This window comes from Molossus molossus, unplaced genomic scaffold (genome assembly GCF_014108415.1).
Source record: "Molossus molossus isolate mMolMol1 unplaced genomic scaffold, mMolMol1.p scaffold_m16_p_7, whole genome shotgun sequence".
NCBI classification, from domain to species: domain Eukaryota; kingdom Metazoa; phylum Chordata; class Mammalia; order Chiroptera; family Molossidae; genus Molossus; species Molossus molossus.
The window spans coordinates 62,303,958-62,319,986 of NW_023425401.1; the positions used below are offsets into that span (position 1 = coordinate 62,303,958).

Here is a 16,029-nt window from a genome sequence, read left to right on the forward strand (position 1 = left end):
ACATATGGACTGGACAAAAACGTTGTTTCTAAACCCAAAACTGTCACTTTCTGGGTCAACCACATCACATATTCCTTTGTTTTTAGAGAATAAGAGAATTGGATTAGAAAATTTTCTTCTGGACTAAAAGTATATTTCAAAGCTAAAACTAAATTTTAAAATCTTTTAATTTGTCTTCAAAGAGCAGTCATATCACTATAACAATGTATATATGTTGAGTCCTCCTTGGGGAGAAACAACAAAAAACTTCCCAAATTATGATCGCCACCTTCATATATCCCAACATATATGTATGTGTGTGTGTGTTGTGAACATACACACACACACACACATCTATATATATGTATATTTCAAATACTAAGTCAAATACAGAATTCAGAACATTCAACAATGTCTTTTATTGTGTATGGATTTTAGAAATTATTTCCTCAATGTCTCCATACACAGGCAAAAATAATTTGTACTGTTTAGCATATTAGAACTTGCAAAACTGATCATTACCTGGAGTAGGTAAAATTATCCCTAAAATATGCTTAACCAGGAGGGCAATTCACTTGCCCACCTCCAAGAACATGAAGATGAACATGATATACAGACTGTTCCCTGTCTGAGCCTTCATTCACTACCATTCAATAAACCTTTTCACGCCAGATCAGCGGCACCTTTCAACAATCATTAAATGTCTAAGAAGATTTTCATCATCATATTCTGCTACAGAAATCTGGCATATATGCTTCTTAGGTATCACCACAAAATGTGTTGGTGCTTGAGGGGAAGGGTCATGGAAAGCAAGACACAGGTCATCCTCAAAAATGCTTTTGTCTGGGATTTCCTTGTGAATGATCTTCCTGAAGATTGTGTCTCTACCAGGCCCAGCAGCCTGAGCCCTGGCGATTTCATCTGCAAGGCCTCCAGGGGAGAAGGTCTGGAGGAGGGAGGAGTGGGGGCAGTGGGCAGAGGGCAGGAACGTGTGGCCAAGGCTGTGCTGGGACCACTCTTGTAGGTTATTTTTTGACTGAATACTTATTTGTATGTCATCTTATCCAGTTAAAAATTTAGCAAAAGTCTTATAATGCCCTAACAATGAATTTTATTGTCCTTTTCTTATAGGCAATTACAATTATCAATGTTTCTGTTACTTGACTTAAAGAGTTAAGATAGGATTGGAGCCCTAGGCTTATTTACCTTTTAATGGTTACAATACCTTGAGGAAATAATTTCTACAAGCCTTTCTATTCTCAACAGTGTAAGTTGTTAGAATCCCAATTTAATCACCTAAGGTTATTATGATCTACAGCCAAGGGGTGAGTGCACTGTTATTGGACAGCATGATAAGGCTACCTCAAACTCTTCAACAATGCCCTGAGATGTTGTGCTATTTAAGAAAACAGCAGCTCTCGTAGAACCACAGAATTTGTCTTGGGAGAGAGGTTTTTACTAGAAGAAGGAGATGAATGCAGGACAGAATAGCAAAATGGTTGAGCAACACAGCAGGTGGATGAACACTGGTTGAAACTATAAAAGAATCAGTACCTAGGTGCAAGAGAGCAAGTAGTGCTTTATCTTTAGTGTGTTATTTTTAAAAATTTATTTTCATTGTTAAAAGTATTACAGATGTTCCCGCTTTTTTCCTCATTGACCCTCTCCTTCTTTCTCCCACCCACCTCCTGCCTCCCCAACACTGTTGTCTGTGTCCATTGGTTATACACATATGCACATCAATTCTTTGATTTATCTATTTCTGCTCTCCCCTCACCTTTAAGGTTCCTAAGTCTAATAACCAATCTGTATTTCTTTTTTTTTTTTAATCTTTATTGTTGAATGTATTACAGATGTTCCTCATTTTTCCCCCATTGACCTCCTCCTCCCCACTCACGCCCCCCTCCCGCCTTTTCCCACACTGTTGTCTGTGTCCATTGATTATGCATATAAGTTCTTTGGTTTATTTCTTCTCACCCCCCCAACCCCTTTCCCTTTGAGGTTTGTCAGTCTAGCAATGAATTTGTACTTCTTAATCCCTTCACCTTTTTCACCCATTTCCCCAACCCCCTCCCATCTGACAACCAACAAAATGTTCTCTGTATCTATGAGAATGTTTCTGTTCTGCCTGTTCATTTTGTTTGTAGATGCCATTGTCGATAGATATGTATTCATTGCCATTTTGTTTGTTCATATATTTTATTTTTTTCTTCAAAAAGACTCTTCATCATTTCATATAATAATGGTTTGGTTGTGATGAACTCCTTTAACTTTTACTTATCTGGGAAACTCTTTATATGGCCATTGATTCTAAATGACAGCTTTGCAGGATAGAGTAATCTTGGTTGTAGGTTCTTGCTTTTCATCACTCTGAATATTTCTTGCCACTCCCTTCTGGCCTGATTTCTTTTGAGAAATCAGCTGACAGTCTTATGGAAACTCCCTTGTTGGTAACTAACTGCTTTTCTCTTGCTGCTTTTAAGATTCTCTCTTTGTCTTGAACCTTTTGCATTTTGATGATGATGTGTCTTGGTGGGGGCCTCTAGGGGTTCATCTTATTTGGGACTCTCTGTGCTTCCTGGACTTGTATGTCTGTTTCCTTCACCAAATTAGGAAAGTATTCTGCCATTATTGTTTCAAACAGGTTTTCAATTTCTTGTTCTCGCTCTTCTCCTTCTGGCACCCCCAAGATGCAAATGTTGGCACATTTGAAGTTGACCCAGAGGCTCCTTACACTATCCTCATTTTTTTGGATTCTTTTTTTTTTTTTTTTTTTTTTTTTGCTGTTCTGATTGGGCGTTTTTTGCTTCCTTATGTTCCAAATCAATGGTTTGCTTCTTGGATTTACGTACTCTACTATTGAGTCTGTGTAAATTATTCTTTATTTCAGTTAATGCCTCCTTCATTTCTGACTGTGCATCCATCATTTCTGACTGGTCCTTTTTAATGCTCTTGAGGCCCTCACTAAGTTCACTGAGGTTCTCACTAAGTTCATTGAGCATCTTTATAAGCAGTATTTTGAACTCAGCATCTGTTCGGTTGCTTATCTCCATTTTGCTTAGTTCTTTTCCTGGGTTTTTTTTTTTCTGTTCTTTCATTTGGGACCTGTTTCTTTGTCTCCTCATTTTGGCTGCCTCCCTGTGTTTGTTTCTATGTATTACTTAAGGAGAGGTATGGGGCTATCTGAGACGAGATGCTGCTTGTTTGAAAGAATTTAGGAAAACCTGAAGCAGGATCCAAGGGAGGCCAATCCTATGGTTAAGCAACTGGCAACAGCTTGGGTGGGCCTGAAAGTTGGGTGGGGTGGGGACTCAGGGATTCACTAGGAGGGGCTACCAGTGTGAGCCAGGTTGCTGGAATCCCAGATATGGCGGCTGTCTGCTGCCCAAGGGAAGGGCTCACCAAAGGAACAAAGGCCTCTGACAGTACGTTTGTCCCAGAGAAAGCCCCCTCTCTAGCCCTCACTCTAGTGCCAAAGAGCTTAGTTCTTCCCTGTATGTCTCTGGTGCCCCTCGAGCTGCCTCCCCTCCAAGCTTAGAGGGAGTGAATCCAATAAGTCCATGCGCAGGCCCTTTAAGGAGATGCCTGGGGCTCCAGCAGAGTCAGCTTCTCTGAGCCTCCGTTCCCGCTGGTTTTTCCAGTCAGAAGTTATAGGGATTCTCTTCCTGGCACTTGAACCCTGAGCGGGGTGCCTGGTGTGGGACACGGATCCCTCAGTCCTCAGGGAGGACCTTCCCAGCCAAGGTATCCTCCTGATTTTTATCCACCACAAGTGAATGTGGGACCATCCCGTCCGCCTCCACTCCTCCTACCAGTCTCAATGTGGCTGCTTCTTTAATTCCATAGTTGTAGGACTTCCATTCAGCTGATTTCAGGTGGTTTTGAATGATGGTTTTTCTGTAGTTTAGTTGTAACTTTGATGTGGTTGTGGGAGGACGTGATACCGCATTTACCTACGCTGCCATCTTGACCAGAAGTCCCCAATCTGTACTTCTTAATCCCGTCACCAATACCTCCAACCTCTCTCCCATCTAGCAACCAACATAAAATTCTCTGTATCTATGAGTCTGTTTCTGTTCTGCTTTTCATTTTGTTTGTAGATTTAAGTGATGATAGATATGTATCTATTGTAATTTTATTGTTCATATTTTTTATCTTCTTCAAGAATACCTGTCAACATTTTATATAATATTGGTTTGGTGGTGATGAACTCCTTTAGCTTTTTCATGTCTGGGACGCTCTTTCTACATTCATCGATTGTAGAAAAGAGTTTTGTAGGATAGGTTAATCTTGGTCGTAGGTCCTTGCTTTTCATCACTTTGAATATTGATAGCCACTCCCTTCTGACCTGCAAAGTTTATTTTGGAAAATCAGCTGACAGTCTTATGGGAGCTCCCTTGTAGGTAACTAACTGCTTTACTCTTGCTGCTTTTAAGATTCTCTCTTTGTCTTTAACCTTTTGCATTTTGATTATGATACGTCTTCATGTGGGCCTCTTTGTGTTTTTTTTTATCCTCACCCGAGGACATTTTTCCATATTTTTTTTGTTCAGATAGAGTGGGAGGGAGAGAGAGGAAGAGAGAGAGAGAGAAACATCGATGTGAAGGGACACATCCAGTGGCTGCCACCCGCACGACCTACCAGGGCTGGGGACAAACTGCAACCGAGGTACGTGCCCTTAGCGGGAACCGAACCTGGGTCTCTCTGTACTGCAGGCCGACGCTCCAACCGCTGAGCCAAACCGGCCAGGGCCACGTGGGCCTCTTTGGATTCATCTACTTTGGAACTGTCTGTGCTTTCTGATCTTGTATGTCTGTTTCTTTCACCAAGTTAGGGAAGTTTTCTGTCATTATTTCTTCAAATAGGTTTTGCATTTCTTGCTCTCCCTCTTCTCCTCTGGCACCCCCATGATGCAAATATTGGTACACTTGAAGTTGTCCCATGAGCTCATTGCACTATCCTCATAATTTTGGATTCTTTTTTTTTTTTTTTTTTGCTGTTCTGATTGGGTTATTTTTGCTTTCTTATATTCCAAATTGTAGTTTTGCTTCTCAGCTTTACCTACTCCACTACTGATTTCCTGTAAATTATTCTTTATTTCAGTTAGTACATCCTTTATTTCTGACTGGTCTTTTTTATGTTATTGAGGTCCTTACTAAGTTTTTTGAGCATCCTTATAACCAGTGTTTTGAACTCAGCATTTGTTAGATTGCTTATCTCCACTTTGTTTAGTTATTTTCCTGGAGTTTTGTTCTTTTTTTTCATTTGGGACATATTTCTTTGTCTTCTCATTTTGGCTGCTTCCCTGTGTTTGTTTCTATGTATTAGGTAGAGTTGCTATGTCTCCTAGGTTTCATAGGGTGGCCTATTGTAGTAGGTGTCTTGTAAGGTCTAGTGGCACAGCCTCCCTAATCACCCCAGCTGGGCCCTCAAGGTGCACCTCCTGTGGACTCTCCACCCTTCTGTTGTATTTGAGTCTTGATTGCTGTTGGCACATCAATGGGAGGGATTTACTCAGGCTAATCAGCTGCAATGACTGGCTGTGCCCAGTGACCACTAACCTCTGAATACCTTGGAGGATCAGGTATGCAGCAGCCCACCACTCAGAGCAAGACTTACTTCAGCAAGGCTCTGGTACCCACTGAGCCCACCACTTGAGTGTGTCACTTGAGGTGGTTGGGTGGTGGTGTTTCAATGTGGTCTGAAGCTGTCCACTGGGTGTGCTGGCTCTGAGGCAAGGTCAGCCACTGCCTGTGTTCTACCCAGGGCCACCAGCATAAGCTACAAAGCAATCCGCAGATGGCTGCTTTTTGTGCTGGGCTTGGAGGCGCCTAGGCAAGGCTAAGCTGTGAAGCAAGGCTGGCCATTGCTAGTGCCAGGTAGGGGGCCACTTAGCAAAGTGTATGGGGCTTGCTGAGGCCAGATGCTGCTTGTTTGAGAGATTTTAGGAAAATCCGCTACATGAGGCAAGACAGGTCATTCCTATGGTAAAAACACTGGAAACAGCTTGGGCGGACCTGCAAATTGGGTGGGGAAGAGCCTTAGGGAGTCACCTGATGGTGGGGCAAACAGTGTGAGCCAGGTTGATGGAGACACAAATATGGTGGCTACATGGCAGTTCTTTGGGGGAAGGGCTCTTCAAAGGAAAAATTATTTCTGCCAGCACTTCAGTCTGGCAGAAAGCTTCCTCTCCAGCTCTCACTCTGATACCAAACAACTCAGTTCTTCCCTGTATGTCTCCAGTGCCTTTCAAGCTGCTTCCCCATGCTGGAACCCAGAGGCAGTGAATCTGAATAAGTCTTTGTGTGGGCCCTTTAAGAGGAGCTGCCTTGGGCTTCCAGTAGCTTCAGCTTTCCTCAGCCTCAGTTCACGCTGGTTTTTACAGCCAGATGTTATGGGTACTTCTCTTCCTGGCACTGGAACTCTGACCTGGGGGGCCTGATGTGGAACTGGAACCCCTTGCTCCTCAGGGAGGATGTTCACAGCCAAGGTATCCCTTCTGATTTTTATTTGCTGTACCTGAGTGTGGGACCAGGTTTTCCTAGCCTCCGCCTCTCCTACCAGTCATAGTATGGCTTCTTTAGTTTCATAGTTGTAAGACTTTTATTTAGTTTGTTTTCAGGCAGTTCTGAAGATGAGTGTTCTGTAGCTTAGCTGTAATTTTTATGTGGTTGTGGGAGGAAATGATTACTGCGTTTACCTATGCCACGAAAGTCTCCTTTAGTGTTTTCACAATCCCTGAGTGCTTCAAGATTTTTTTTTTTTTTTTTTATCCTCACCCGAGGACATTTTTCCATTTTTTATTCAGATATAGCGGGAGGGAGAGAGAGGAAGAGAGCAAGAAACATCGATGTGAAAGGGACGCATTGAGTGGCTGCCACCCGCACAACCCAACCAGGGCCGGGGACAAATTGCAACCCAAGTACATGCCCTTAGCGGGAACTGAACCCGGGTCTCTCTGGACCGCAAGACGATGCTCTAACCGCTGAGTCAAATCAGCCAGGGCGAGTGCTTCAAGATTTGTCAGGGATTAATACTGGGATGTAAAAGCATGGGCTTTGAGGCTGTGTTGTAACCCAGGAGAGTCATCCTCACTTGGATACCAAGTAATTTTGAATATTAGGAGCTTTATTACCTGCACAGGGACTGCAGCCCCAAGCTCAGGGGGAGGGTTGCTTATATAGGGCAGGGGTCATTCAAGAGTTTAGCAGAGCAAGCAAGCTGCGTGTACAGAAGAGGAGGCAGTTAGCGATAAGCAGGAGGGAACGGAGGTGAGAGGGAGCTGAGGCGAAAGGGAACTGGGTGAACTGGGTCAGCACACATCTATCCCGTTATTCATTCTATTATCTAAGTTTTAAAAACTAACAAATACGAGACAGATATCAGCGGTTAGCCAGGTGCAATACATATATGTTTAACAGTTACAGTTTTATGGGGTAAAGGGAGCTTCAGTTTCTCCCTATCAGTTTCTTTACGTAGCATGCAGGACACTCTGGCCTTGGGGCCGTTTCTATCCTCCCTTTTCCTGAAGGATGTTGCTTTTCAAATTCCCAGTGAATGTCAAACTCTGGTTAATTTTTATTGGCACTAAAGCCGTCTATAACATTCCCCATTGTTCATCTTGCTGTCCCTGAGGTTGTTAATTAGGGCAGCTCAAAGACAAGTTGTTTTTCTTTATTGGATTCTAAGGACAGTGAGCTACAACAGCTGGACAGACTTAAATTCCTGTTTTAATCCCACTTACTTGTGCAAATTACCTAACTTTAAAGTCTCAGTTCCAACACTTAAAAAGTATATTCTTCTGTTTACAAGGACATTTGTATCCAGTTTGAGATAGAATGTCAATTTTTGAAAGGCAGTAATACTTGCTTGTATCATATCATAAAATCCTAAAATATAAAGTTCAAAGCCATATGAACCAGAGTTATTTTACCTCGCCCAAAATGATGGTGGGCAAGTGCTATATTTATTTTTGAGTCTTAATTTTCTCATCTAAAAAAATGGGTGCAATACCAATCTTACAGGGTTTTACAGAGGTACAAAAGAGATGATACATGTGAAATGCCTAGTATTTTAACAAAATATTTATTGTACACTTTTTATGACCTGATCATTGTGGAACTCTTTGAATATATATTGGTCAATAAAAGAGATGTGGTCCTGCACTGGCCAGTGCTGCTCAATGGTTAGAGCATTGGCCCTCGCACTGAAGGGTCACAGATTTGATTCATGGTCAAGGCTACTACTTGGGTTGCAGATTTGATCCCCAGCTTGGTAGGGGCACAAGCAGGAACAACCAATTGATGTGTCTCTCTCACATCAATGTTTCTCTTTCTCTCTCTCTCTCCCCATTCCTCCCCTTCCACTCTCTCTAAAAATCAATGAAAAAAATATCCTCAGGTGAGGATTAACAAAAACAAAAGAGAAATGTTATCCCAGCCCTGGTGATCTATTTAATTTAGCAGTGTGAACACAGAGAATATACTCAGTAAATTTTGTTAATATTATTAGCATATTAATACCAATTTAATAGGGCTGAAAGGAGTTTATAGGGTTCTTGAGATATTATTTGAAGTAAGAGGCTATCCTGAACCAATGTAGTAAGATGCTAAATTCTATTCAGTAGAAGTTACATTTTTGAGCATGAATTATATAAAACAGTGAGCTAGGTGCAGTTCACACCTTCAAAGTGTTGATGTAAAAGAAGTCCAAACCTCTGGAGAATGTTTATAAGAGTTTATTTGAACCAAATTGATGATACATGCCAGGGTGCAAAATCTCAAATGCTCTGGAGAATAACAGTTTTGCAGCATTATTCATGCATTTGAAATTAAGGTGGTAGTGTATGGGAGATTACATGGAGGCGGAAAAACACAAGGCAGGAATTGAATTACAGAATAGTTAACAAAAGTATGTGTTCTCTTGTGGGTGGTAAAGCTTATTTCAAAGGTGTGTTAACCTAGCTATACAGATACAATGGACAGGGCTTGCTTAAGGCAAAGATAGACCTTTTACTAAAAAGTTATGTGCCTTTGGTGTGACTATGACCATGACCTGCCCAGTCAGGAATTTATAATCAGATTGTCCTGTGAGGTTACTTTTCATAGAGCTCCCCCTTTTTTTGGTCCACAAAAGTGTTCATAGACATAGAAAAGGAAAATCTCTATATGTACTATAAAACAAGGAAGAATGAAATGTTATATAACAAAAGGACTAAAAAAGTGACATGAGAATTTAGAGGAGGCACTGATTCCAAAAAGACTTAGGGATAGGGTTGCCAGCTTTAGCAAAAAAATATTGTGTGGAATATACTTGTACTAAAATATTATTTGTTGCTTTTCTGACACTCAAATTTAACTGAACATCTTGTATTTTAGGTGGGTACAATATTAAGGAGAAATGCTGACAAGCCATAGAACTTAATTATTTTAAATGGAAGGTTGTATAAAATGCAGAATAGCTGAAGAAAGACATGTAGTGGGGCACAATTCTGGTAAAATAAAAATTAAGTCATTTCATTCCAGTTTTGAAAATTGAAGTTATAGATGTATTGTGGCTATAATAGAGAAAATACCATAGAGAGGGCCAGGTTGGAAGGCTTCTCTTAAGAAGATCTTAAGTTATTATTAAAAAATAATGGAACATTGAAAAAAGCTGGAAGTTCAGACTGATTAAACAAACAGATTTTTAATTAATTTAGCTTAAAAAACAATTTTGAACACCTTGAGAAGAAGAGGAAAGGACCTGTCTAAAAGAAATGGAAAATTAGTTCTCATGACATCAACACTGATTTCTTTGTTTTTCAGTCCACATGAACAGCAATTTCATCATTCTTTGTTTTATTTGACTACTTCATAACACTGGCAAGATTGACTATTGCTCCTTTGATTTCTGTTATATTACTCTCTCCTGGTTTCTGTTTCTCTCCTACCTAGTTGTTTATTCCTTATCATTTTCCTTCATGAACTTTTCTTTATCTGTTCCAAAATGTTGGTGTTTTTACTGTACCCTCTGGCTGCTCACTTTCTCAAATGACACTTTCCTTGGCCATCTACTCTATTGCTATGTCTTTAGTATTCCAAATCTCTATCTCCTACCCAAATATTTTCTGGATGCCTCTAGTTTATATCCAATAATTTCCAATGTGTTATGCACACCTGCCCTTAGGTATGCAAAATAATCTGTGAGGTTATAGGAGAATAAGTTGGGTATTTTTTAATATTTCTAATTGTGTTTCTCATCTGAAAAATGAGACAGATATTATGCTTTGTTAATGCTTACATATTCATCAGCAGCAGTGTCCTCAATTTGTTATTTGTTCTCTCATTCCTGTGTCACATAGGACATGTTTTGTCTCTAGGTTTCTAACTACCACATACGTGCAAAGGTACCAAGAAGCTCAAGGGCTCTTGGTTGTTTCTTATAGGAAGCTGGTCACACATAGGCATATCCCAGCTGTGAGTGGCCATTGATCTCTCTCTCACCCTTCACCCTTCACCCTCAAGCTCCAGCAAAATTAGGTGGTTGCCTGGCCGGTGTGGCTCAGTGTTATGAGCATGATTCCATGCACAGAGAGACTGCTTGTTCAATTCCTGGTCAGGGCACATGCCCAGGTTTCAGGCTTGATCCCCAGGATGGAGTGTGTAGGAGGCAGCCAATCGATGTTTTCTCTCATTGATGTTTCTATTTCTCTCTCCCTCTCCCTTCTGCTCTATCTAAAAAAAAAAAAAAATCAATAAAAATGTATTTAAAAAAAAATTGGTGGTACAAATTATAAATCTATTACCTCTAAACAATGCTGCCTACAGGCTTCTTTGTCTATTTGAAAACAACTCAGACATATGGTTACAATATATCAATTATATTACTTAATATGTTTCATGGTGTTGGTCAAGAGTCACTAGGTTCTCCAGGTAGCTTAGGAAATGAACATACCAATCTAGTTCAGCTGAAATTAACCCATTCTATGCATGTGTCATATTACACCCAAGCTATTAATTTCATTAAAACAAACAAACAAACAGACAGACAGACACAAAAACACCATGTTCTTAACACAGAATCTTGGCAATGCTTTTTTGGGGATGGAGAGTAATTGTAAGAATACTTTGTTCTGGACAGACTTTTACTGGTTATTTCTGGAACAGTTTATTTCTATTTTGCAAAAATAGTGTTTTAAATTTGAGGGCATGTGCTTATCAGCATTTTGTTATCTAACACATATATTTGAAACACACACACACACATTATCTGTCTTTCCAAGAATTGAGTGATATAACCACCCCCCCCCCCCAAGGACATTTTTCCATTTTTCATTCAGATAGAGTGGAAAGGAGAGAGAGAGAAAGAAAGATCAACATGAAAGGGACACATCGAGTGGTTGCCACCTGCACAACCCAACCAGGGCCGGGGACAAACTGCAACCAAAGTATGTGCCCTTAGCGGGAACTGAACCCGGTACTCTCTGGACCGAAGGCCAACGTTCTAACCGCTGATCCAAACCAGCCAGGGCATAGCGTGATATTTTAAAACAGTGAGAAAATTACTATTTTTAAAAACAATTCATGGTAAGAAGATAGAAGTATATGAAAATTGATATTTGGAAATATTTTCATAATTAACATGATTTTAATGGTGAAAATATGTACATAAACCCCCTATAACTTGGACATTTAATGTTTTTTAATGATTTTAGGGAGAGAGAGAGAGAGGAAGGGAGAGGGAGATAGAAACATAGATGAGAGAAACATAGATAGGCTGCCTCCTGCAAGACCCCTACTGGGGACAGAGCCTGCAACCCTGGCATGTGCCCTGACCCAGGAGATCAAACTGGCAACTTCTCTGTGCATGGGACAATGCTCAATCAACTGAGTCACACCCATCAGGGCTAACCTTACACATTTAAAAAAATATCTTAGAATTGTAAATTTTCTAATCTATTTTAAAAATTTCTATTTTTAGGTCATTTGTTAAATCAAATATTTTGTTCGTTTTCTATAAAAGTGATTAAAATAATCTAGGATGACAAAATATTACAGAGTGATTGAAACAAAAGTCTTTGCATAATTTGTAGATAATATTGAAAGATGAGTATCATGATAGAATACATTAACTCAGAGGAATATTATTTATTTTAATGACATTATCTTGTGAGGAAATATTTCCAACATTGAAATACATTTAAAACTTAGAATGAGACATTTAAACCAAATAAAATATTAAATAAAGATTTAAAAAATAACTAAAATATATTCAATCATATTTCTCACTACCAATGAATAATGTTAATATTTTATGGAAGCCATGAAGTTCTGAACTAGTAATCAATAAATAAGAAAGGTAATTATTTAAAGCATATTATTTATTTAATTGTATTGTAATCTGATTTAACATTTCTGTTTTTGTGTAAGCTCTATAATGTACAGAAATTATTAGTAATAGGATATGTATGTGTGTATATAATTGGGGGTATAATCCTAATAAACCTCCCAGCCAGATATTACCTCAATCTAGCTCTATAATCCCAGCTGCTTCTGCCAGCCATCTCACTCCTTTCACAGAATGACTGGTGGGCCTGGCCATTGTGGCTCAGTTGGTTGAGCATTGTCTCATGGACTGAGAGGTTCTGGTTCGATTCCTGGTCAGGGCACATGCCTGGGTTTGGGGCTTGGTCCCCAGTAGAGGGCATGCAGGAGGCAGCTGATCAATATTTCTCTCTCTCCAATCAATGTTTCTATCTCGCTCCCTTCCTCTCTCTCTAAAAAATCAATAAAAACATATTAAAAAAAAAAAAAAAAAAGAATACCTGGTGGCCTCAGCAATTCTCCTTGATGCAGTGCTTATCACAGCTGAGTTCTTCTTGGAATTAAGCTCCCTCCTGAGTTTGACTCCTTTCTTTCCCTCTCACTGTGTGGCTTCCACTTTACCACCTGGTAGATACTACTGCCACCTCTTAAGGGTGTATTTGCTGCCACAGCCATCATCACACAACAACCTGCCCCTCTGCTCAGGACAAGGATGCATTTCTTGACAGGGGATGTCTTTCCAGACCTATATACTATTCTTGACTCAGGAATATAATACAAAGTCCTTTATTTGAAGGAAGCAGAATTGATTGCCATGAACCATTATGTTTTCTTCCTTCTTCTCCTCTCCCTACTACTTTTAGGGCTACTCTGATAGGCCTTATCTCACCACTCTGGATGGCATGTCCCACTCCTAGAAATATCTTCCAAGCTGGAATTGTAATCTGGTTCTTTGGGGAACTCTATTTTGGGATCCTGACTTAAATCAAATCTTAAATTCATTTCTGGAGCATGTTAAATTTTGACTACATAAGAGAATTTTTTTGGGGGGGGGGCACAGTGCCATCACAGATCAGAAAACTATTGGAAGATAATTTGGGGAGGAAGAAAAGTTGGTTATGAAATGAGGGAACTATATCAGATACTAGAGAAGATAATGTCAAACTGCGCTCCATAGGAGCCACAGTAGAGGGAGCAGCGGTGTTAGCAGCAAAACTACAACAGAGGTTAGAACTCAGTTCAACAACCTCAGTACTTGAGTTCTGGCTAGAAAAGAATTCACAGCCAAAACACCGATGATAAGAGAAAGTTTATTTAGAAAGTCACAGAGGTAGAAAAGGTGAGCCAGCTGGGCTGTGTGGGCTCAGGAAATAAGTTACAGAGGCAAAAGAAGGATCCTTGGAGCCTAGAAGAAAGAAAGGCAAAGGTAACATTCCTGGGGGAAAGATGAGGGAGGAGATAAAGGCACAGGCACTGCATGCTCCAGAGAGATTTGGCAGGGGAAAGAAGGGGGGAAGGTGTGGTTATGCTTCAGAGGAGAAGAGTGCAGGCTGGGTTCTTTGTCTTTGTTGTTGTTGTTGTTAATCTTCATTGGAGGATATTTTTTCCATTGATTTTTAGAGAAAGTGGAAAGGAAGGAGGGAGGGAGAGAGAAAGAGAGAAACATTGAGGTGAGAGAGACACATCAATTGGTTGCCTCCCACTCATGTCCCTACCAATGCTGGGGATTGAACCTACAACAGAGGTACATGTGCTTGACTGGGGATTGATCCACAACCCTTCAGTACACAGGCTGACACTCTAACCACAGACCACACTGGCCAGGGCTGGGTCCTTTGTCTTAAGGGTTTTTTATCTGTTTTCCAAAGGTGGGAATTCTAGAGGAGGTCTTAGAGAAGGATCTCAATAGAATACTTACTGGCTTTATGATGATGCACCAAAATGAGATTTGTTCCCTTGGCTTGTCAGTCCTTGGGTGTGGTTGGCACAAATGGCATTAATTGGATTTTTGATATCTATCTCCCTGAGTAGGGTGATTTAAATTTTTACCCTCTGGTTGGGGAAGAGAAGTGTAAACTATTTACTCTTAAGTGTCCTTGGTTAGGGAAAATAGGATTTTTTGATTTACTAGATGGCTATTGTAAACTGCTTAACCCTTTAACTATCTGTTTCAGTTTCCCTATTTCACTTGTCTTGGCTTACTAACCTGTCTCAGTGGGGTTTGTATTAGAGAAGAGGAGAGAAGACCCTGCTGTGTGCTGAGACCAACCTTGGAGAGGTATTCCTGATAAATGTAGTAGATGTGTGACGGCACTGGGACTCATGTTGAAATTCCAGGAGGATGTAAGCACAGGCCTTCAACTCTAAAGCCATAGAAACTTCTGTGATGGGGCCTCTGAGGCTCTACTGGGAATGGGTCCCAGACTGAGAAGAAGAAACTATCCTGACTGCTATGGAAGTGGGAAGGTGAGGGGTGGCTCACTTGCCACACATTTATCAGCTTTGCCCTATGACATGCTATCTGGCTGTATTGTCAGGCTTCTAGGAAGTCCTTCCACTCCTGAGATACCCCTTAACACTGGGAAAGACTGAGCTGCAGGACCACTTGGGAAGCTGTGAGTCCCATCTTATAAATGAGGTGTCATTTTAGAACTGGTGAAAGATGACTGACAAGAAGAAAGACAATGCCAAGCCCCACAATATGAGCTTAGATCTCTTCATATCTCTAATTCTCCAGCAGAGTATTAGTTCTCCAATGGGCAAGGTGGGGGGCTTCAGAGGCTTGGCAGCAGGATGTGGTCAGAGATGTCTAATTTCATAGAAAGCTGCTTAACAACTGCCACCATGGAAGTATAAACAGCCATCATATGGATTTTCTGAGCAATTGCACTTAATTATTACTTACAAAATTCAGTAGTGCAGACAGTAAATAATGTCATGAGTTGTTTTTATAAATATGTGCAAAGGAACAATTCATATAAAAGCTTCAGGCAGATTATATTAAAATGGAGAGTTTTGATTTAGATTTCACCAAAGAAATTAAATAATAGTAACAAGAGAGAAAATTCTCAGAGCTCTTAAAAATTTTAGCATTTAAGAATTTTTCCTTTTAAAATTGGGACCTAAGAACATCTTGTTAGAAAATTCAATTCAGTATTGTACTAGTTGAAACAACATATCTTAAAATTCTGAAGCTATCATCAGATTCTGCCTCAGAAGGAAACAACCAAAGAAAGCAGAGGGAAAGAAATAAACACTCACATGCCAACCATGGACACACTATATATTAGGCATTTTCTGTCATTTATATTATCAATCACACAAACATGCTATGATAATCCCCATTTGAAGATAGAAAAATTAAGGTTGAAAAAGTTATATAACTTGTTCTAAGTTAGACTAAGGGTAAAGGGAATGCCAGGGTTTAAACCTAATTTTTTAGACTCCAAAGTCTATGCACTTTCACATCAAAGAGGGAGGAGAGGGTATCTTTCAAAGGACACTGAGTTATCTAGTAAAGGTAAGAGGGTAGTATTAAAATGTTTCTATAAAGATGGCTATTATAATGGGGGAAAAAAGATATATTTGAAAAAAATAGTCATTAGATTAGAAAAAGGCAGTACTTAGAAAATAAATGAAATGTTGCATTAAAGTAGCAAGAAAGCCCTGGTTGTTTTGGCTCAGAGGTTAGAGCATCAGCCCATGTCCAAAGAGACCCGGGCTTGGTTCCTGCTAAGGGTATGTA

The 16,029-nt window shown here is 40.1% G+C and overlaps 1 pseudogene; it reads right to left on the reverse strand.

Annotated features, from left to right (window-relative positions):
* Nucleotides 1-533: 533 nt before the first annotated feature.
* Nucleotides 534-12,959, reverse strand: LOC118619641 (annotated as a pseudogene).
* Between the last annotated feature and the right edge of the window lie 3,070 nt (nucleotides 12,960-16,029).